Source organism: Furipterus horrens, unplaced genomic scaffold (assembly GCF_987537825.1).
Source record: "Furipterus horrens unplaced genomic scaffold, mFurHor1.1.pri manual_scaffold_19, whole genome shotgun sequence".
NCBI classification, from domain to species: domain Eukaryota; kingdom Metazoa; phylum Chordata; class Mammalia; order Chiroptera; family Furipteridae; genus Furipterus; species Furipterus horrens.
The window spans coordinates 2,405,850-2,429,056 of NW_028327189.1; the positions used below are offsets into that span (position 1 = coordinate 2,405,850).

Consider the following 23,207-nt stretch of genomic DNA (forward strand, 5'->3'; position numbering starts at 1 on the left):
TTCATCAGACCCTAATTGGGGCCAGAAAACAGATTGCCCATTAATGGATTCCTTTGGTCAAAAGAGGCATATTTTACCATTTTCTGTTTTTCCTTATTATGGGTCTGGGGATCTTCTTCCCAATGCTCTCACATTCTCACTAATGGACTGTTAAGTGGAATGTCCATGGGGTGTTTCTTTGCCCCATTTCCTTTAGTTTCCCTAGGTTTAGAATTTTTATTTCCCATCCTCAGTTGATTCCTGTGTGGTTGAATATGGTTGTATCCTCAACCCCCCTTTACTGGAGACTTATTGAACATGAACCCCATGAGCTCAACCCCTCGTATTGGACGTTTCTTGTATACAGACCTCGTATACTCAACAACCCACCCCACCCTCAGTTTTGGAAGTTTCTTGTATACGGAAACCCCATGTGCTAAACCTCCCATACTGGAGATTCCTTGCCCGTGTCCTGTGTGCTCAACCCCTCATCTTGGAAGTTTCTTGTACACAGCCCAAGATTTGCTTCATTTGTCTCCGGGCACTTCCTTCGTGGGAGAACAAAACCGCAGATCAGGATTCTGCACTCGCTTTGTGTCTTGAGATATGTCTCAGCCACACACACACACACACTCGACCTCTGAGACTGACCACCAAGGCAGTACATAAGTCCAACTTTCTTACCTTGGCCCATGCACGAGATTGCCTGGTTGCCGTGGTGCTTGCTTTCCCCCTCAGGTGTTGGTTCCGCCGCTGTCCCAGCAAGAAGTCTTGGGTCTGTTTCTAGACACTGTGAGGTGGATGGGTCTCAGGTCGAGTGAGCCACCCAAAAGCAAGCAGGATGCATCTCCCTATTTGGGCTCAGAGCCCCTACCCGCACACAGGCAGAGGATCCTGGGTGAGCCCCCAGATTGTGAGAAAGGTTCACAATAAAACACTGGGACACAGGACTTCAGCAGCAAACGAGGCATTTATTCATGAGTCTGCAGAGTCAGGTGCACAGTGAGCCAGGGGCTTGAGCGCTGAAGCAGAAAAAGCAAATTGGTTTTATCCTAATGCAAGTAACCCCCGACCCCATCCCTCCTTCTCCCCTGTTTTTCTATTAACTGGATACTCCAGAGTTATAATCTAACATGATGAACTAAGGGTGGTAATTAACTAAGGGTAATCTGGTTGGTCTCCAGCTCTCCCTTGAAGATTCCCTATCTTGTTAGCTGAGTTTGTCTAGCTACATTTTCCTTTTCCCTGTGTTTGGTGATGACTATCTTTCCCGCTTTGATCTCAGAGACATTTGTGATGAGTGGCAGATTGTTATATCCTGCCCTGAGTGCTTATATCTTCCCTGTGTTTTACTGTTGACTCGAGACCGACCCCCTGACTCACAACTTAATTACAGTTGGGCTTATCTGTTAATTATTTCCTACTGGTTCGAGAGTCAGCCGCTTTTTTGTCCCTTACGTCTCTCACATGGAAAGACAGCCAGGGACTATGTAAGGAAGTTACCAGGCCATTTTTCGTAAGGGGTTTTTATTGGAGTCCAAAGTCAATATTAAATTCCTTAGAGCTTCCTGGTGGCATCCATAGTCTGTGCATGTCTCTCTCCAATGTGATTTTTCAGTCAAAACCTTGTGTTACTGGACAGTAACTGGGGTCCCACTGCCCGATGCCAGCCTCCAGGCAAAATTTCAGAGGCAAAGGTTTGGTGATAAAGGAAAGGAGTCTCTAATCAAAAGCAGTCACTTAAGCCTTTTAAGTCACAGCTTTAATCACTTAAACCCATCAATCAAGGCTAAAAGTCTAACAGCTGGGTTCTCCTATCTTTTCTCCTGTTAGTTTCTATAGTGTTAATTTACAAACTGAAGCTACACAAGATGCAGAAGCTACACAATTCTGGAAGAATGGCAGGCTTCTGCCTCAGAACCTGTTCCCTCTAGGACACCCAAAGAGCAAATCTGCTATCCTCTGCCAGGCCAGCCTCATGCTAGGCCATGCCCAGAGTTCCTTTCTGCACAAAATAGTGCCTGTTGGGAAATGCAGGCAGCTGTAGCACCATCATCCAGGCATCTTCAAGGAAGAAGACCCTGTGAGCAAGCTTGAGAGCCCAAGCCAGGACCAGAGTCTGAGAGAGAGCTAGTTCAGGAGCCATAACAGCTCATGAGCCAAACAGCCAGCCCTCTTTTTGTTTCCGTTGGCTCTGGAGGCCTCAGCATCTCAGCCAGTCCTGTCCTAGCTGCCTTCCGCTGCCTCTGCAAACTTCTCCTATGGCTCCTCTTACTTCTTCCCAGTGATCTTGATCAGATCTCTCTGTATAACTTGGTCAATAACACCAGTTTCCTTTAGTGTCCTGAAATAAAGATAAGAGATTGTTATTGAAGTGATACACATAAGTATATTGCACTGAGGAAATGTTTGTTCATTATGACTTTCAAAATTCTGAAGGAATCGAGTAGAGAGAAAAGGCTATAATTTGCCAAATTACCCTAAGAATAATTTTAGTTATGTCTGAAAAAGCAAAATTTAAAAAATCAATGATATTTTAAACAAAATTTATACATATCTGTGGGAGACCGGTATGTATGGTACAGAGGGCTATAGCTGCTGTGTGGAGCAGGGGCTGAAACATGAGCCCATAAGCCTTAATTGGCTGATGAATGTGTCCACATACCATACTGCCAGTCCCACACTCCAAGGGGTTTCAGAAGTAGAATAGGAATGCAATGTATTCTTTGAAGCTAATGAATCCTGCTTGCTCTGTGTAGCCCCAAATTCTTATCAGTAGAATGTGAAAACAAAATGTTTAAGTAAAAAGAGGCATCTAGAGTTTCATGATATGCCTTGGTGCCTCACAGTCTTGCTACCTATCTCCCTATGCTGATTTATGTTTCCCTTAGTTATCACTTCCAACCATTTGGTGGAGGTCTGCATTCTTACCCCGTGCATTTCCACACATAGCAAACTCAATACAAACCCTGAATGAGAAAAAAGTGATCAGTGATCTCCTCTGAGAGACACTCACCCTTCTCTCTCCTCAGATAATTCATTTCTGAGTCAGTTCTTTCATCCACACCGAGGGCTCTGCAGGACAGATTACTCTCACAGATATCATAATTTTACTGAGTTTATTACATTCCATACAATCAATTTTTGTTCATCCTGACTTACCAGCCTTTTATAAAATTAGTGATTTATACGAGTTGAAAGTACCATCTGAAAATTGATTCTCACGAAAATGTATTTTCAAATGAGTTCTTTTTATGCATCCTTCTAATGGTGAAACATACTTGCCAGTGCAGGAGGGTCGAACAATGACTGACTGTGAATTACAAAACTTAAAGTGAAATAGCCATGAGGCATGATAGAGAGGAGGTAGGTCTAAATCCAACGAGTAGAGTGAGGGAGTAGGAGAGCCAACATTGTGGGGTAATAACCCACTTGGCTCTCCAAGAGCCCTTCAGAGACTCAAACTCCAAGCATGATCAAAGAGAAACAGTTTATGGAAGAGAAAGCCCTGTGGTGGCTTAAAGAAAACAAACAAACAAACAAACAAAAAACAACAACAACAAAAAAAAAAAAAACCACACAATAACTAGCTAAAACCAGATCTATCCAAAATGGAGCAAAAATTGACCAGAGAATGACCCCTCAATATACCATCATCATAACAAAAACTGACATCACAAATAGAAGGAGGTCCCAAAAGTACCTACCTCATCATGACACTTTTGGGGCAAGCTATATTAAGAGAAAGACACCCATACACACAGTGTCACAAGTGTATGTAGTGTATGTTCATGATATTGTCTAGCCTATAAGTGAGCCAGGCAGCTGCTCAGCTAGATGCCTGCTGAGCAGCCCAGCACCAAGGAACGGACAAGAGTCGCACAGAGTAACTGTGGTATTCACTCAGCTTTAATTGAATGCAGGTTCACTCAAAGTAGAACATCAACGTGCAATAATATCTTACTCACACTTTAACAATCTAAGAGAATTGAATCGTAACACACAAACACACAGCAATCGATGGGGGATAAAATCCCGAGTCCCAGAGTCTCAGTCTACAGGTCCGGGGGACTGCACAGTGGGCAGAGGAGTCATCAGTGTCTTGCAAAGAAGGACCTCCAGAGCCAGGTGGGCAGCAAGGCAGGTGAACTCCTCAGTCCAGCAGGGCAGAGGCTCTGGCAGCCTATGCCAAGGAAGATCAGCATGGCGTGGAGCAGCACTCTGGCATGTGGAGCTAGGCTGTCTCAGCAGTGTCCTGGAACCTGTCTCACTTGTACCTGGAAAGTGGTGTACTCCACACTTCTGGGTCCTTTCAATAAATGTCTTGGCACCCCTGATGCCAAGTTTGGAATTTGTCCAGCCACCTATGGGTGGAATGTGGCTCTCCTGCTTGACACCCCTGCTGGCAAGCATGGAAATTCCTCAGTAGCCTCCCTATGGGTGGTCCCGCTCTGCAGTCATGGCCATTCTGATCACATGTTCAGAGAGCTTAGCTATGTCTCTTTGTCAGACGTGCCTGTTCTGAACACGTGGGTAGATATCGAAGGTGTGTCCCCTTGCCAGATGTGTCTAAAGAACCAAAGTGTCATGGCTGACTGAAAGCCATTTTAGTTGACATGAGTGACTCCACTTTGTTTTATATACTTTATGCCACTTTATTGGTCCTGCTCTCCACATTCCACCCGTTGATTCCCACAATGATAAGGAAGGAGAAGAGTTGTGGGAATCACTGAAAACTAATCTTAATGTTATCATAGTTTTTTTAAATGTTTTTTATTGATTATATTGTTACAACAGTTCCAATTTTCTCCCCCTTGTTCCCCTCCACCCAGCACCCCCCTCCCCCAGCAATCCCCCCCAAGTCCATACCCCTGGTTATCATAGTTTTTAACTAATTTGTAGGTTACAAGTTTTAACAACAAATATCAATACATAATAACCTCTTTACATTTTTTTGGTGAGTATGATATTGCTAAAGTTCTACTTGATGCAGGATTAAGAATTATAGTAAGATTAAATTATGCAGAAGGCATCCCAATGTGCTTGTGAAGGTACTACTAATACATTGGGTAAATTTTGTAACACAATTTTTTTTTTTTTTGTATTTTCAAATCTTGCTCAAGCCACAATAATCTTGCCTTGGTAAGTACACCATGGAGCGTTGTGCGTTTACAAGTGTGTTATGAAAAAAAATTTTTTAAGCTGAATAGTTATTTTGTCACAGATTTTAACATAGATTTCATAACACTTTGTAAATTCCAACCCACACAAAAACATTATTTTCCACTTTTACACTTAGCAGTACAGAGCCATTTTAGAAAATAGCAAATATATATAATTGCTATTATAAATACGAAGGTATTTAATATAACTCCCTTTGTGCCACTCCATAAATTGGTAAGGAGGTAGGAGATTGAGTTTGTAACTACTGCAAAAGGTTAAAATCAGCCCATGAGTGTTGAATACATTTCTAAGTGCAAGGCTCCCTTAGTGAATCCCCATGGTGAACATTTTTTATTAAGTAATTTTATATTAGTGCAGTTACATTAAATTTTTTTTAATCAAAATACTAATGTTATGTTTCTATTTTTCTGAATTTGGCAATGCAGAACAATCTACAAAAATAGTAAATATACATGTTTAATTACAAGTAATTACCATACCTTGGCTTATTTAAAAAGTGTCTCACTGCCCATACTACTGCTACAAGTTTAGCATGTTGTGCTGATTTAGGCTCACTAGTTAGTCTCAGGGTCTCCTGCTCTAGAGGCCTGAAAGCTATTGCTGTCCACTTTCAGTGGTCAAGAAGCCATCTGTAAACCAGGGATTAGACAGAGAGACCAAGAGGGGCCCCATTTCCCTGTGTGGGGATGGATTTTCTCCTCCCTCAGAAATGTTTCCAGCAAGCTTATCTCTGCTTGGTGAATTTCCTCTGTGAGGAAGCTTTGTTGTCCTTTAGCAGTTACATCCCTACTCTGGATGTACTACTTCAAAGTCAGGACCTTCTGGCTCAGAGTTACTCCTGCAGCTTCTTAAGGAGTAATTTTTGTCTGGGCCAACATCACTTTATGGGACAAAATGGTCATTGGAGTCTTAAGAGTGAGAGGCTCAGTTGCTTTAAGTGCTTTGAAGAGAAGACATGCAATTTTTCTACATGTTAACAAGATCTGTCCTATCCACCTCTTGGCTGTAGTTTCTCAGGGCAGCATTGAATCTTTGTGATATAAATATACCTCTCTATTATATGTACCTTGGCATTAAATGAGATTTGGGTTGGTCACCTAATTCAGATGATAAGTTCAATATATTCTATATGTCCTCAGCTGTCCTGCCAGAGCCATAGCCTGCACATATGGCATTTTTAAGGCAGGTGGTGCTCCTCTAAGAATTGCCTTTTTCATGCTTGGTACCTGCAAAGGTATGTTCATTCCTGTCCTGTCATAAACCAGGACAAAATTGCCAATTTTCTAGTGATATTAATACCCTGTTTCAGGCCCGTTCATTTCATCTGATCTTCACAAACTGTCATGTCAGCTGTGGGGTGTGCTGCTCTCCATGCCCTTGCTATCCAGTCCCACAGCATAAGAATTTGGTTTCAGGGGTCAGCAGAGGTAGAGAAGGGTAGCAGCCAAATGATGAACAAGATGGTTTATTGAGCATGCAACACTGTGGGCTGGGCTCTTGGAGTCAGATGCCAGCAGCCAGGGTCAGGGCAGGGTGAGTTTTTAAGGAGTCCTGAGGCTTGGGATGTTGAAACAGCACAGGATAAACTAAGTTGCCTCCTTATATGGCCAGCAGGTTGATGACTGACCCAGTTGCAACCTCCTCATAGCCGCCGGAGTCTAGGGCAGGTAAGGGAGGGGGAAGGTGAGCTGCCTCATGGCAGGCTTCTGAATGGTGGGTTTCAAAACTGTGAACTTCTACCTCACAGTCCAGACTCTTTTTTTGTTTGTTTGCTTGTTTGTTTGTTTTCTGTTTCTAGGGGTTGCAGGATGGTAGTCTCTTCTTCTGTAGCTTCTTCCTGTTGGGAATGGGCAGAGAGCTGTCCCAAAACAGGGTCTTGGGGGAGGGGTTTATAATGGTGTCCCTGGAGTACCAGCATTGATTTTGCCATTTGAGCCGTTGCTGCATTGACTGTCCTGTGAACAAAGCTTATAAGTAAGCGTATTAAGCATGGTCCAAGTAGCAAACACAGAATGACAATTACCAGGGGTGTTTATTAAGGGATAAGGATAGCCTGCAGTGGGGAAGAGAAATAGAATAGGAAGGTCCCAAACAAGGACTCATTGTAGGCTTGGTCTTTGGCCCATGTCAATGTATGTTTTGAGTACTTTTAGGTCTTCTTCGACCTGGCCTGGAGTGTTAATATAGACACGTCTCATGAAGTATGGCACACGTGCCACCTGCCTGTGCTGTCAGAACATCAGGTGCCCTTTTGTTCTGTGATACTACATCTGCCAGGCTATTCAGGGACTGCTATTGTTCCTGAATGGCCTGTAATGTGGCATTCCAAGCCTGTCGTAGACTTACAGAGATATTTTAGACTGACCTTTCAAGGAGGGGAATACCGGAAAGCCAGAATAGGCCTCTAAAATTGCTATGACCTATGAGTGGTGTTTCTGGAATGGGGTAGTCATGTGCATGATATCCCCACTCAGCTGTTCCCAGCCCTGTTCTCAGCATTCTCTTAGTCCTCTGTGGTTTGGAGTAGATTGAAATTCCCAGGAAGGAGCCAAGTTTTGGCATTGCTTCCAAGGAGGCCATTTCCTCGGGTGTGAGTATTGTGGCCCCTGGAACAAATGAAACTATAGTGCATCTCCCTCTCCAAAACTGGAGAAGGACTATATAGACTGTGTTTCCACACACAAAAAGACATATCCAGTTCCCCACAATGGGAGAGTGGTGTTCCACCTACAGTCCATGCTAAAGTCTTCAGGGCAGAGGGGATCAGAGTATGCAGAACTGTTTCCTCCTCTTTTTTTTCTTTTTTTTTCTTTTTTTTGCATGGACTTTGGCATAGTTTCTTCTGGAACATTAGCTGTAATAGGTGGGCATTTGGGGATAATGCCCAAGATGAATCATTGTAGGTGGTACCAGTGAGCTCATCAACTCCTACAGACAAGGTAGATGAGGAGTCATGGAGAAGCAGCAGAGCCTCACATGTCTGCTAAAATAGGTCCCGTCTGCTAAGGCGATCTTAAGGATGTTGTTATGGCATTCAGTGGTGCTAGGTGTGGTGGTTGAGTTCCAAGAGCAGAGACTGCTACTGAAAGATAAGGTGTTGTTACAGTAGCTGGAATTAAGGAAGCCTCTTTGTAAAAGGACAATCGGGAAGTTAATATATTAAGGTTGGGGCTATGCATGAAACAAATTGATGCCAGGTCACACAGGTGGGAAATGGTTCCCACAGTTTCAGCAGTATCAGGACTAGAGCTTCCATCTGCATCGGTGTGGAAGGGTGGAGGTTGAATGATTATAAGATTGGGCAGCCTAGGTAGGAAGGTGAAGAGACTGAAGAGACATGAGAAGATTGAGGGCAAATCCAGCAGGGTCCCTTCCAGCAAGCCTGCAAAGTGTAGTGGGCATCGGACTGCTCTTCCAGAAGCACCCAATCCCCTGGGTCTAGAGGTGTCAGGTTGGGCCCTCCTGCAGTTAGGTTTGGAAGACCTTGGTCCACGTGCTCTTGCAAGAGTTTCCTGGTAAGGGCCAGAGTGCGTATATAATCTCTGAGGGGGCCTTTTAGGTCAGGGAAATTATTAAGCAGGAAAGGTTTCTCGAAAGATGGCCGCGGAGTAGGAACAGTGTTCTCAGCTCGCTCCTCTTAAGGAGACAATCCAGGAGGAACAAACTCGGGGAGGAATGACTGAGTGAGTGGGAATATCTGATAACGTGAACGGGGAGGAGATCGTGGGAGCAGTGTGGAGGGGGGTGGAGGGGTTTATCACAAACTGCAGGCTGAGGCATTCTGAGACTCCGTGCGTTTGCAGTATCAAGCCGGAGAGCTCACTAGCCGGGAGTGAATTCTTGTAGGGAGTTAGGGAGAGGATTTGGCCAAAAAAGCCAGAGGAGGGAGAGAACAGTGAACAACCAGGACTGGGAGAAACTGTGTGACCTGAGTCTAGAGAGAAACATCCTCAGCTGCAACCTCCGACGGAAAGCTTGTCATCCCGGGCGCGCCCAGCACTTGCGCTAGGGCCCTACAGAACAAAGGAGCAGTTTTGGGGCAAGGAGATGGGCCGCACAGAAAAGCTGCTGCGGAACTCCGGACCGGGGGAGAACTGTGTTCTTGAAATCAGTGTTTGCTCTTTAGTCGCGCTAGAATCCCACAGAACAAAAGGCAGGTTTGGGGCTAAGAGAGAAATAGGACGTGCAGGGTGTGTAAGTAGGGAAGAGAGCGGAGGCAGAGGTTCTGGAGGGGAGACGGTTTTAGGGCAAGGAGAAGGGCCCGCAGGGAAGGGATGCTGCGGAGCTCCAGACCGGCAGAGAGCTCTGGGGAAGGAGAGTGCTGCGCTGACCGACCACACTAGAGTCCCACAGAACAAAGGGACGGTGCTGTGGTGGGAAGAAAGATAGAGCGCGCAGGCCGATAGACAGGGAAGCCAGCGGAAGCGGTAGCTCGGAATAGAGAAAGTTTTGGGGCAAGGAGAAGAGCACAGGCAGGAAAGCCACTGCAAAGCTCCAGACTAGGGGAGAGGCCCTGGGCAGGAAAGGGCCATTGGGCCCGGCACTTTGACCGACTGTGCCAGAGTCCTGCAGAACAAAAGGACGATCTTGAGACAGGGAGAGAGGTAGGGTGCGCAGGCATATAGACAGGGAAGAGAGCAGAAGCTGTAGCCTGGGAATAGAGACAGGACTGGAGGCAGGGCGGGGATTGCTGGCAGGCACAGGCTGGAACAACAGGGGGAAGAAGTAGCTGGACAAGCCTGAGGAGGGCTGAGGCTGCCTCAGGAGGGAACAACTAAAGGCAGCTCACAGCAGAACGGTGGTAGGCCCACGAAAAAAAGACTAGCAATCCCAGAATCAAGCAGAACCCTCCCACAACCAGCCAACCAACCAGAAAAGATTTGAAACTCATGGAATTTTGAATAGGAGCAGACTCAGGAAGGAAGCAAGGAAAAACCAAAAAACAAACAAACCAAAAATACCCAGAGACTGTGCATAAAAGTTGAATTGAGTTAAAATCCTCATTCTTTTATCTCTCACTCTCTCTCTAACTATCCCTACCATCAGTCCCTTCTTATTCTCGCTCTTTTTCTCCCCTCCCCTTCCCTCCCTTCTCTCCCCTTAGCATTCTCCCCTGCATCCTATTCTCAGTTAATTTCTTAATTTTAAGTTCTCTCCCTTTCTCACCCTCTCCTTTCTCTGCGCTATGCACCTTCAACTTTATTAAATTTCTTTCTTTATTTTGTCCCCCTTCAGTCTACATTCATTTTTCTTTCATCTCTTGTCCTTATTTTCCTTCTCTCCCTATACATAATCTCTCTCTCTCCCTATTACACTTTATATTCTAATCTCTTAATATTCAAATTATAATTCTAATCTATCCCCCTCTCCCTTTACTCTCCCATTCTTACCCCTTCTCTTTTTCTACCCCATGCCCTCACTTCTTTCCCTACCTCTTGTATTTCTCTCCTTCATCCTATCTTTTGCCAACTCTTCAATTTCAATCCTCCCCTCCCTAATATCTCCTCTTCCTCCTGATTTCCTTCCCTCCTCTGAGCTCTGTTCCTCCCAAATACTCTTGCTTTCCTATCTCCTATTCCTCTCTCTCTATATTCACCTTTTCTCTCTATCTTGCAACTTTATATCATGTTTTAATCTCCTAATCTTTTTTATAACATATAATTTAAAAAAGAATTTTAATCCAGTCCCCTCTCTTCTACCTCCCCTTCTTCTTTTGTTCTCTCTCCTACCCTTCTCTTCTCTACTTTCTCTCTCTCTTTCCTCTCTCCCTTCCTGTCTTGCTATTTTCTACTCTGTATTTTTATCCTTAAAAAATTCTCTCTCAATCTATTTCCTACCTTCTAACCTCCCCAGCCCTCTCTTTCAATTTCTGGCTGTCTGTCTACCTGGATGTCTGTTGTGTCTACCCTACCTCCCACGCTAATCATATAGTATATACCGATTATATAATCCTAATACTATACACTTCCACTTTCTCTCTCCACACTGAAACCCTCCCTTCCTTTTCAAACAGACAGTGTAAGTGTTAATTGCTCTCTTACATAACCTTGATCAAAATTGCTAATATTAATACTCTATCAACTTCCAGCTCAAAAACTACCCTTCCTTCATTTAAAACAACTCCTTTCTGTTTCTGCTACGGAATAAGAGTCCCAGTATCTCCACAAGTATATTAACACGGGCTCATTTGCAGCCTATAGTGGGATTGTATTTGGGGGAGACATTGGAGGGTGTGGGTTTCTTGCCTGGGTTGTGTAATTATGTTTTAGCAGCACCTTCACAAAAGATCTCAAGACAAGGTGGGCAGAGTGACTCTCAATCAACTAACCAGAGAAAAAGATCCACCAAAAAGTAGCTGAAATACAACCAGACAGATTAAAGAAATATCATCAAGAACAACACAGACGGAGATGCAGGAGGGCGGAGGAGTAAGTGGAAGCTACACTAACCCCCTCCCAGGACCAGCCAGTGCTTACGCAGCCCCAGTACAGCAGACAGACCATTCCTCTCCAAGTGGTGTCAGACTAAGGGGAAATAAAAGCCCTGCATAAAGGAATTAAGTTGCCACACCCACGGTCCTTAAGCCTGACTGCTGATCACAGATTGAGTATAGTAACAACTAAAGAAGAGAGACAAAGGCAGTAGATCCCTGGAAGTCTCCAACAGGCTGCCTAGGGCCAGTCTGGTACATGATCTGACGCTACCAGAGGCAGATCCAGGAAGAACTGATCATTCTAAGAAGCACCAACAAACAAAAGGAATCACAAAAATGGGGAGACAGAGAAACAACCCCCCATCAAAAGGAAAGGTAGAATCCCCAGAAAGAGTGCTAAATGAAATAGAGGGAAGCAAAATATCAGATACAGAATTTAAAACATGGATTATGGAGAAGCTAAATGAGCTCAGCGGAAACTACAAAGAACTCCAGAAAAACTACAGTGAACTCCAGAAGAACTATAAGGAACTTACTGAGAATTATACCAGCATCAAAAAGGACATGGAAGCTATCAATAAGAGCCAGGAGGAAATGAAGAATACAATCTCTGAATTGAAGAACACAGTAGAAGGAATTAAAAGCAGGCTAGAGGAAGCAGAAGATCGGATCAGCTAGCTGGAGGACAACGTACACAAAAACTCCCAGACAATGCAACAAAATGAAAAAAGACTGAACAAGACTGAAGAGGTTCTAAGACAGCTGCAGGACAACATGAAACGTAACAATATCCGTATCCTTGGAATTCCAGAAGGAGAAGAAGAAGAGCAAGGGATAGAAAACCTCTTTGAAAAACTAATGTCAGAAAACTTCCCTCACATGAGGAGAGAAAGAGTCACGCAAATCCAGGAGGCACAGAGGGTCCCAATGAAGATGAACCCCAACAGGCCCACCTCAAGACACATCATAATTAAAATGGCAACTTCCAAAGACAAAGAGAGAATCCTAAAAGCAGCAAGAGGGAAACAACTAATAACATACAAGGGAGCTCCAATAAGGCTATCCTCAGATTTCTCAGCAGAAACACTACAAGCCAGAAGGGAATGGCAAAAAATATTCCAAGCCATGAAAAACAAAGGCCTACAACCAAGAATACTCTACCCAGCAAGGCTCTCATTCAAAATGGAAGGCGAAATAAGGAGTTTCTCGGACAAAGGAAGACTAAAAGAATACATCTCCACCAAACCAGCAATGCAAGAGATGCTAAAGGGTCTGCTCTAAGAAGATAAAGAAACAGAGAGAAACAGAGAAGAACACGAGTACAAAGGGGGAAAATGACAATGAATAAGTACTTATCAGTAATAACCTTAAACGTAAATGGATTAAACGCTCCAATTAAAAGACATAGGGTAGCTGAATGGATTAGAAAGAATGACCCACATATATGCTGTCTACAAGAGACCCACCTTAGAACAAAAGATCTACACAGACTGAAAGTAAAGGGATGGAAAAATGTATTCCAAGCAAATGGAAAAAAAAGCCGGGGTAGCGATACTTGTATCAGACAAAACAGATTTCACAGCAAAGTCCATAAAAAGAGACAAAGAAGGGCATTTCATAATACTTAAGGGAAAAATCCATCAAGAAGATATAACCCTTATAAATATATATGCACCCAACTTAGGAGCACCCAAATATGTAAGGAAAATTTTGAAAGACTCCAAGAAAGATATAGGCAGCAACACACTCATCGTAGGGGACTTTAACACCCCATTGTCAACAATGGACAGATCTTCAACGCAAAGAAACACCAAAGATATTGAGGCACTGAACAACACTTTAGATCAAATGGACTTAGTCGATATATATAGAAGTTTACACCCCAAAGAAGCAAAATATACATATTTCTCAAGTGCACATGGAACATTTTCAAAGATAGACCACATGGTAGGACACAAAACAAGCCTCAATAAATTCAAGAAAATTGAAATTACATCAAGCGTCTTCTCAGATCACAATGCCTTAAAATTGGAAATCAACCTCAAGGAAAAAACTCAAAAACATTCAAACTCATGGAGAATGAATAACATGCTATTAAATAATGAATGGGTTAACAATGACATCAAGAAAGAAATCAAAAAGTTCCTGGAAACCAATGATAATGAACACACAACAACCCAAAACCTATGGGATACAGCGAAAGCAGTCTTAAGAGGAAAGTTCATAGCAATACAAGCCTACCTAAAAAAGCTAGAAGAATCTCTAATAAAAAATTTAACCCTACAGCTACAAGAACTAGAGGAAGAACAACAAGCAAAACCCAGATCAAGTAGAAGGAAGGAAATCATCAAGATCAGAGCAGAATTAAATGACATAGAGTCTAAAGTAACAATTCAAAAGATCAACAAGAGTAGGAGCTGGTCCTTTGAAAAGATAAACAAAATTGACAAGCCTTTAGCCAGGCTCATCAAGGAAAAAAGAGAGAGAACCCAAATAAATAAAATCAGAAACGAAAGAGGAGAAATCACAACTGATACCACAGAAATACAAAGAATTATAAGAAATTATTACGAACAACTGTATGGCAAGAAATTTGACAACCTAGAGGAAATGGACAGATTCCTGGAAAACTATAGTCTGCCCAAACTGAATCAAGAAGAAGCAGAAAGTCTGAATAGACCAATAACAGCTAGCGAAATTGAAGCAGTAATCAAAAAACTCCCAGCACACAAAAGCCCAGGACCAGATGGCTTCACAAGTGAATTCTACAAAACATTTAGGAAAGAACTAACTCCTATCCTCCTCAGACTATTCCAAAAGATACAAGAAGAGGGAAGACTCCCAAACTCGTTCTATGAAGCCAGTATAACCCTAATTCCAAAACCAGGTCAAGACACAACAAAGAAAGAAAACTACAGACCAATATCGCTGATCAACATAGATGCTAAAATCCTCAACAAAATATTGGCAAACCGGATCCAGCAACACATTAGAAAGATCATACACCACGATCAAGTAGGAGTCATCCCAGGGATGCAAGGATGGTTTAATATTCGCAAATCAATAAACGTGATACACCACATAAACAAAATGAAAGACAAAAACCACATGATCATATCAATAGATGCGGAAAAAGCATTTGATAAAGTACAACACCCATTTATGATAAAAACTCTCAGCAAAATGGGAATAGAGGGAGCATACCTCAACATAATAAAGGCCATATATGAGAAACCTGAAGCCAACATCATACTCAATGGGCAAAAACTGAGAGCATTCCCCCTGACAACAGCAACAAGACAAGGATGTCCGCTCTCTCCACTCTTATTCAACATAGTCTTGGAAGTTCTAGCCACAGCAATCAGACAAGAAAGAGAAATAAAAGGCATCCAAATTGGAAAAGAGGAAGCAAAACTGTCATTATTTGCAGATGACATGATAGTGTACATAGAAAATCCTTTAGACTCCACAAAAAAACTACTCAATCTAATAAGTGAATTCGGCAAAATAGCAGGATACAAAGTCAATATTAAGAAATCGAAGGCATTTTTATACACCAACAATAAAAACTCAGAGATAGAAACTGAATGAAAAATCCCATTTACCATAGCAACAAGAAAAATAAAACACCTAGGAATAAACTTAACCAAAGAGGTAAAAGACCTGTACACAGAAAACTACATAACACTGAAGAAAGAAATTAAAGAAGATACAAATAAATGGAAGCGTATACCATGCTCATGGATGGGAAGAATCAACATCATTAAAATGTGCATACTACCCAAAGCAATTTATAGATTCAATGCAATCCCTATTAAAATACCAGCAACATATTTCACAGACCTAGAACAAATACTTCAAAAATTTATAAGGAACCAAAAAAGAGCCCGAATAGCCACAGCAATTTTGAGGCAGAACACAGTAGGAGGAATCACAATACCCGATATCAAACTATACTACAAGGCCACGGTAATCAAAACAGTCTGGTACTGGCATAAAAACAGACATATAGATCAATGGAACAGAATAGAGAGCCCAGAAACAAGCCCAGGTTCATATGGTCAACTAATATTTGACAAAGGGGGAAAGAACATCAAATGGAGTGAAAAGAGCCTCTTCAACAAATGGTGTTGGGAGAACTGGACAGGGACATGCAAAAAAATGAAACTCGACCACCAGCTCACACCATACACCAGAATAAACTCAAAATGGATCAAAGACTTAAATGTAAGCCGTGACACCATAAAAGTCCTAGAGGAAAAAATAGGCAGGAAAATTTCAGATATCCCACGTAGCAACATTTTCACTGATATATCTCCTAAGGCAAGGGAAATAAAGGAAAGAATAAACAAATGGGACTACATCAAACTAAAAAGTTTCTGCTCAGCTAAAGAAAACATCAGCAAGATGCAAAGGAAACCAACCATATGGGAAAATATATTCGCCAATGACATCTCAGACAAGGGATTGATCTCCAAAATATATAAAGAACTCGTACGACTCATCACCAAGAAGACAGACAACCCAATTAAAAAATGGGCAAAGGACCTGAACAAACACTTCTCCAAAGAAGACATACAGAGGGCCCATAGACATATGAAAGTATGCTCAACATCACTAGCCATCAGAGAGATGCAAATTAAAACCACAATGAGATACCACCTCACACCAGTCAAAATGGCAATCATCAACAAATCAACAAACAACTTGTGCTGGAGAGGATGCGGAGAAACGGGAACCCTGGTGCATTGCTGGTGGGAATGCAGATTGGTGCAGCCACTGTGGAAAACAGTTTGGAATTTCCTTTAAAAACTAAAAATGGAACTGCCTTTTGAACCAGCAATTCCATTGCTAGGATTATATCCAAAAAATCCCGAAACACCAATTCAAAAGAACCTATGCACTCCAATGTTCATAGCAGCACGATTTACAATAGCCAAGTGCTGGAAACAACCTAAATGCCCATCTGTAGATGAGTGGATCAAAAAACTGTGGTACATTTACACAATGGAATTCTATGTGGCAGAAAGAAAGAAGGAACTTCTACCATTTGCAACAACATGGATGGAACTAGAGAAAATTATGCTTAGTGAAATAAGCCAGGCAACAAAAGAAAAATACCTTATGCTGTCACCTATTACAGGAAACTAATGAACAACACAAACAAATGAGCAAAATTGAACCAGAGGTATGTAACCAAGAAGTAGACTAACAGTAACAAGGGGGGCGGGGGGGGGGAGGAAAAGAAAGGTGTAAGGGGACGGGTCAAGTTAAAAAATATATATATATATGGAGAGTATCTCAAAACATATATGTGGGTCTCCAGAGGTTGAGGGCAGAAGAAGGAGGGTAGCTGGGTCCAGTGCCAGGCACCAGAGAACTGTCACATGTGGTGCCTGCAGGAGCGTGAGAAAAGATTGTTGGGGCGGGTGAAGGAATTTATGAGCAGGATTGGCAAGCAGGTCCGAGATATAGCATGAGGGGAGTAGACAGTGACAGGTTGATGACAGGTTAGTTTCTGAGCCTCAGTTAAGAGGGTCACAGCAGCTGCTAATGCCCGCAAACAGGTAGGCCACCCTTTTGCTGTGGGGTCAAGCTGCCAGGAAAGACATGTGAGAACTTTCGGATCTGGTCCTGATCACTGCCCTAATAGTCCAAGTGTGATGCCCTGTCTTTTGTCTGTGTATAATAGGAAGGGCTTGCTTAAGTCAGGTAGGGCTAGAGCCGGAGTCTGAGTGAGGGCCCCCTGGAGGTCCCTAAAGGGGTGAAGAATGGGTTTTTCAGGAGGTAATGGTTCTGATAGGGGTCCCTTGGCTGTCTCATAAAGTGGTTTAGCCAGAATACCAGTGTTGGGAATCCAGTTTCTAAAGCATTCAGCTAGTTCAAGGACAGAGAAGCGGTCCGGTTTGCTGGTAGGCACTGCCATAGAAACTATTAGGCCCCTATGGTTGGGTCAACCCTTTTTCCATTGGATAAGAGTGAACCCAAGGTAGGTGACTGCTTAGTTGTGCCTTTTGAGAAGAGACCCAGTATCCCAGCTTTCCAAGGTGATTAAGTAATTTGGCTGTCTGCTGTTGGGAATCCTGAAGAGATGGGCTGCAAAGTGGGAGTTCATCTACATATTGTAAGAGTGGAGGGAGAGAGGTTGATCTGGTGGAGGTCTCTTGCTAATGCCTGATGGAACAAGTGGGGGCTGTCCCTGAACCGCTGAGGGAGGACAGTCCAGGTGAGTTGCTGGGAAGTATGCGTGTCCGGATCTGTCCAGGTGAAAGTGAGTATGTCCTGAGAGTCAGGGTGTGGAGGGATGGTTAAAAAAAAAAAAAAAAAAGGCATCTTTGAGGTTTAGGACAGAACAGTGTGTGGTAGCTGATGGAATGAGTGAACAAAACATATAGGGGTTAGGGACTACTGGGTGGAGTGGGACTATTGCCTGGTTGATTATTCACAAACCTTGAACAAGACAATAGGTACCATTTGGGCTTTTGAACAAGGAGAATGGGAATGTTATAAAGGGAATGTGTAGGCCTCAGAATCCCAGCTTTAAATAGGCGCATGATTGTTGGCTTGAGAGCCTGTAAGGCTTCTGGAGGTACTGGGTATTGTGGCTGGGAAGGGAACTGGGTTGCATCTCGAAGGCGGGTCCTAATGGGCTCACGGTGGGTGGCGACAACAGTGGTGTCTGTATCCCAGATGATGGGGGAAACAGTTGAGAGAGTGGAGGAGGGTGTGAAGACATCAGTGTCAGTTGATTGCAAGAGAAGGAAGCCTTTCTGCAGTTGCTGAGGGGAGGGTATAAAAATCTGGGCCCATAACTAGGCTAAAATATTCCCTACCAAAAATGGGGGTAGAGCAATTAGGAAGGACTGAGGAGAAGTGCAAAAAAAAAGTGAACCCTTCCAGAGAAGAGGCCAAGGAGGGAGTGACAGCAGGCCTTGAAACTATGCCCTCAACACAAACAATAGAGATAGAAGAACTGGTGAGCTTCCTGTGACATTCAGGAAGGGCAGAACAAATGGCCCCATATCAATAAGAAAAAAGATTGTCTTACTTGCCACTAAAAGAGTTACCTGAGGCTCCATTGTCACGATGGGAGCGGGGGCTGACACAGTTCCTGGGCAGCCTCAGTCTTCCACAACTGGACCGAGGAGGTCGAGAAGTTAGAAATCTGGGATATCACCAGCCTGGGCAACTGGTGCCCCCTTGCCTTGAGAGGTCCGGGGACACTGGGACTTCCGGTGTCCTTTCTGTTTGCCCAGAGGACACGGCTTGGCCAGTGGTCATTGGTTTGGGCAGTTGGTGGCTCATGGCAAGCTTTGTCACACTTGAAGCTATCTCCAGAGGGTGCTCGGGAGTCCGCCCGTACCCTGGATGAACTGTCCTTACGGGGCTCAGTCAGGGCTGAAGCCAACATCTGAAGGGCCATAACCTGTGATTTGGCTTGCTCCTCATCTCAATTGTTGAAGATTGTGAAGGCCAGATTTACTAGATCAGCCTGTGTAGTCTGTGGACCAGCCTCCAGCTTCTTTAGCTTACTGTGAATGTCTGGAGCAGACTGGGAGTTAAAATGCATATGGAGAAGAAGAGCGCCCTCTGGTGTGTTAGGGTCTAAATTAGTGAACCACTGGCGAGCCTCTGGTAGCCGACTCATGAAAGCAGCAGGGTTTTTGTTAGGTCCCTGTGAAATTTCTTTGAGTTTGTCATAACTTACAGCATTCCAGGCAGTGGTCTGCGTTCCAGGAGTGAGACAAATTACATGCGGTTGCGAGCTCAGATGCCCTTGGCACCTTCCTGATAGTCCCAATTTGGTTCTTCTTGAGGAATTGCTGTGGCCCCAACAGAACTATTGTTGGGGTCCTGGCAATTAAACATGTCAGTGTGAGTTTGAGTGGCAGTCCAAACCCTCTCCCTCTCCTCAGCAGTCATGCAGGTAGAGGATAGTATAAAGGTCTCTCCCGGTGAGGCTATGGGAGACTGTAATATATTGAAATTCCTTAATGAACAGAGTGAGATCGCAGGAGAAGGAGCCAAGGCATTGCACAATCTGAGACAGATCTGCTAGATAGAAGGGAACGTGGACCCTGTAGAAATCACCTCCAGCACCCACAGTCTCAAGGAGGGGAAGAATGGGGAGTGGGGCAAGTTGCTGATGAGCCCACATACAGTGACGGCTTAGCTGACAGGGTAGAGTGTCAGCAGTAGAGTCCGGGTCTGGGTCAGAGTCTGAGGGTGCTGGTGTCACGGGTGCGGGTTGAGGTAGAGGATGTTGGTAAGGAGGAGGAGTGCAGGGAGGGGGCAGAAAGAAGATGGTCCTCTAGGGGGTCAGGGTCTGAGGGCGAAGTGGAGGGCAAAGGAGCAGAAACCTGGTGTAGGAAGGAATGGAGGAGAAGGACTTGATACGTGGAGCATGCTTCACAAAGGGAAGGGTGTCGTGGCAACTCGAAGAAAGCCTGCACATACGAAACTTCATTTGGTGAGTTGGTGACGACAATTGTCTAGATCAGTTAAGATTGAAGGGTGCAAGTTCCCATTAAGGAGTCATACAGACTGATTATCAAGTTTGTACTGAGGGCAGACAGTGTTGCAGAAAAAGACAAGCTGCCAAAGTCTCAGTTTGGGATCAATATCCCGGAGATTTCTTAGGCTACACCCAACAGGGGAGTCTCGAGGAGGCCTAGGCAGGCCAGTTCCATTGATCAGAGGGAAGAGGGTTAGGAGAATTCATGGGAGCCCACCAGCTCACACTGTAGGAGCAGCTCAGTGGCTTAAACTCTGAGAGTCTGGGGCTGAAGACCGGAAGAGGGTGTCCCCATTACCCAATCAAGGGGGCACTCAGAGGTGTTCCAAATGCTCTATAAACAGAGAATAGAGGATAAAAGGGTGCCCTCTTGTCTTCCTCCCTTACAGCAGTGTGTAGTCTCCACCTGGCTCTAGGAATTCTGAGGGACACTCTGAATGCCCAAGGACCATAACAGGGAGATACCCAGGAAAAGGGAAAGCTCCTTACCCAAATTTAGCTGGTGTGGATGGAAAAGCCAGGCAAAGGAAGGTTGGTCCTCCATGGTTTCTCATCTCTGACCATGTCCCTGAAAGTCCAGGTCTGAGAGGAAGGCAGCTGTGGCCCCAAGAGGCTGAATCAGGGGCTTAGCCTGGGTGTGCTGCCACAGTCCACTGCTCCCCTGGCTGCAAGCCTCCGGGTGCCAAGACCAGCCCTCTGCCTGGTTTGGGTGTCAGCAGAGGTAGGAAAGACCAGCAGCCAAATGCTGAACAAGATGGTTTATTAGGCATAGGACAGGATGGGCTGGGGTCTTGGAGTCAGATGCCAGCAGCCAGAGTCAGGGCAGGGTGAGTTTTTAAGGAGTCCTGAGGCTTGGAATGTTGGAACAGCACAGAATAGGCTAAGTCGCCTCCTTATATGGCCAGCAGGTTGGCGATTGGCCCAGTTCCCATCTCCTGATAGTCACCCGAGTCTAGGGCCTCTAGGGGGGCGGGGGGAGGTGAACTGCCTCATGGTGGGCTTCTGAATGGTGGGCTTCAAAATGGTGGGCTTCTACTTCACAACCCACCCTGTGTGTTAGCTCCAGTAATGCTGTGTTAACTGAATTCTGTTCTGAAGTACCTTAAATTCATCTCATTTCTGTTCCTGCGAGTAAAATAGTACTGGCTCCTTTGTCCCAAACCATAGCCAGCCAATCTATGTCTGTCATGTCCTTTTGCTGAAAACCTACTCTGGTAGTCTACAATTCCTGCCTGGTGTATTCTCTGCCTTCCCCTGTGTAATGTGGCCTTCCTTAAGACTACCAGTCTGACAGCATATAAGTCCTCCCATTGGTTGTCATATTCTCCTGGATCCTCTGGGCAAGGATTTTTAGATTTAAAGTCATCATCAAAGGTAAACTCAACATTGTCAGCTGACTTACTTCTCTGTATAACTCTGCATGCTAAATTCTTGCCTTTATGCCTATTGGCAGCTATCTGAGAAAACGTTTTCAGAAGCAGTGCTGGCGCTTCTTTTTATCAGCTAAATTAATGAGGGGTTCTAAATTTCTTGGAACAGTGAGGTCAATCTGTACATCCTCAACGGCTTGTATGGGCAGTTTGTTACAAACTTGAGCCTCAGTCTCATACCAGGGATCTTCCACTGGCAGGACAGTTTTGGCCTCCTCCTAAGAGTCAGACCCTTTTAAAGTTTCTGTTCCAGGGCTAACATTTTCACAAAAGTTTGGTAACTACCTTATATGATTTTTAGTGTATGCTAATTTGATCTTCCGCCTCAAACAGCTGTACTTGGACATTTTCTTAACAGCTCAGGTTCCTTTTTTTCAGCCTTACTATAGATCTGTTTTTGCTAGCCACTCTGTCACTCATTAGTCCTGACTATGCCAAGTGTATATGAGCATATGTTTGTGATATGGTCTTTCTTATAAGTCAGCTGGGCATCTGCTTGGCTAGCTGCCTGATGAGCAGCCTGGTACCAAGGAATAGACGAGAGTCACACACAGTAACTATGCTATTCACTCAGCTTTTATTGAATGCAGGTTCACTCAAAGTGGAACAAACGTGTATTAATATCCTACTCACACTTTAACAATCTAAGATACTTGTAACACACAAACACACAGCAACCAATGGGGGTGATGAACCTGAGTCCCAGAGTCTCAGTCTGCATGTCCAGGAGACAGCATGGTGGGCAGAGAACTTGCCAGTGTCTTGCAAGGAACGACCTCCAGAGCCAGGTGGGCAGCAGGGAAGGTGAACTACTAAGTCCAGCAGGGCAGCGTCCTTGGCAGCCGATGCCAAGGAAGGTCAGCGTGGTGTGGTACAGCATTCTGGTGTGTGGAGCTCAGCTGTCTCAGCAGTGGTCTGGACCCTGCCCCAGTTATACCTTGAAAGTGGTATCCTCTGCCCTTCTATGTCTTTTTTGATAAATGTTTTGACACCCCTGATGCCAAGTGTGGAGTTTTTCCAGGAGCCTGTCTACATGGCTGTTCTGTTTGACACTCCTGATGGCAAGTGGGGAATTTCCCCAGGAGCCTATCTATGAGTAGTCCCGCTCTGCAGATATGGCCATTCTGATCACATGTGCAGATAGCCTAGGTGTGTCCTCTTGCCAGATGTGTCTAGAGGGACTTAGGTAGGTTCCCTCTTGAACCAGATGACAGCCATTTTGATTGACATAAGTGACTCCACTTTGTTTTATATACTTCATGCTGTCTCCATTGGACCAATGCCATTTTATTGCTCCTTCCTGCTCTCCACACTCTAAAATCAATAAACATGAGTGAGGATTCAAAAGAAATAAATTAAAACACACACACACACACACACACACACACACACACACACACACACACACAAAACTGACCAGTGAAATAAAACCAGAGGCATGGATTAATTGAAGAGCCTGATAGATAACCAGAGAGGATGGAGGTGGGGGAGACTGGAAGAGATTATCCAAAGAACATATATGCCTATGGCCTTAGTCCATGGACCCAGACAACATTGTGGTGAAGGCCAGGAGGAAAGGGGGAAGGGGCTGAGAGGACACAAACAAAGGGTGAAAAATAGGGGATATCTGTAATACTGTCAGCAATAAAAAAATAAATAGCAAAAT

The 23,207-nt window shown here is 44.2% G+C and overlaps 1 long non-coding RNA gene across 1 annotated transcript; it reads right to left on the reverse strand.

Annotated features, from left to right (window-relative positions):
• Positions 1 to 930: 930 nt before the first annotated feature.
• LOC149990277 (uncharacterized) lies at positions 931 to 20,963 on the reverse strand. Its single transcript, XR_016508873.1, has 2 exons — positions 20,601 to 20,963; positions 931 to 2,323 (listed from the first exon to the last, which is right to left on the reverse strand). It is a non-coding gene; the product is annotated as an uncharacterized LOC149990277 (long non-coding RNA).
• Positions 20,964 to 23,207: the final 2,244 nt, after the last annotated feature.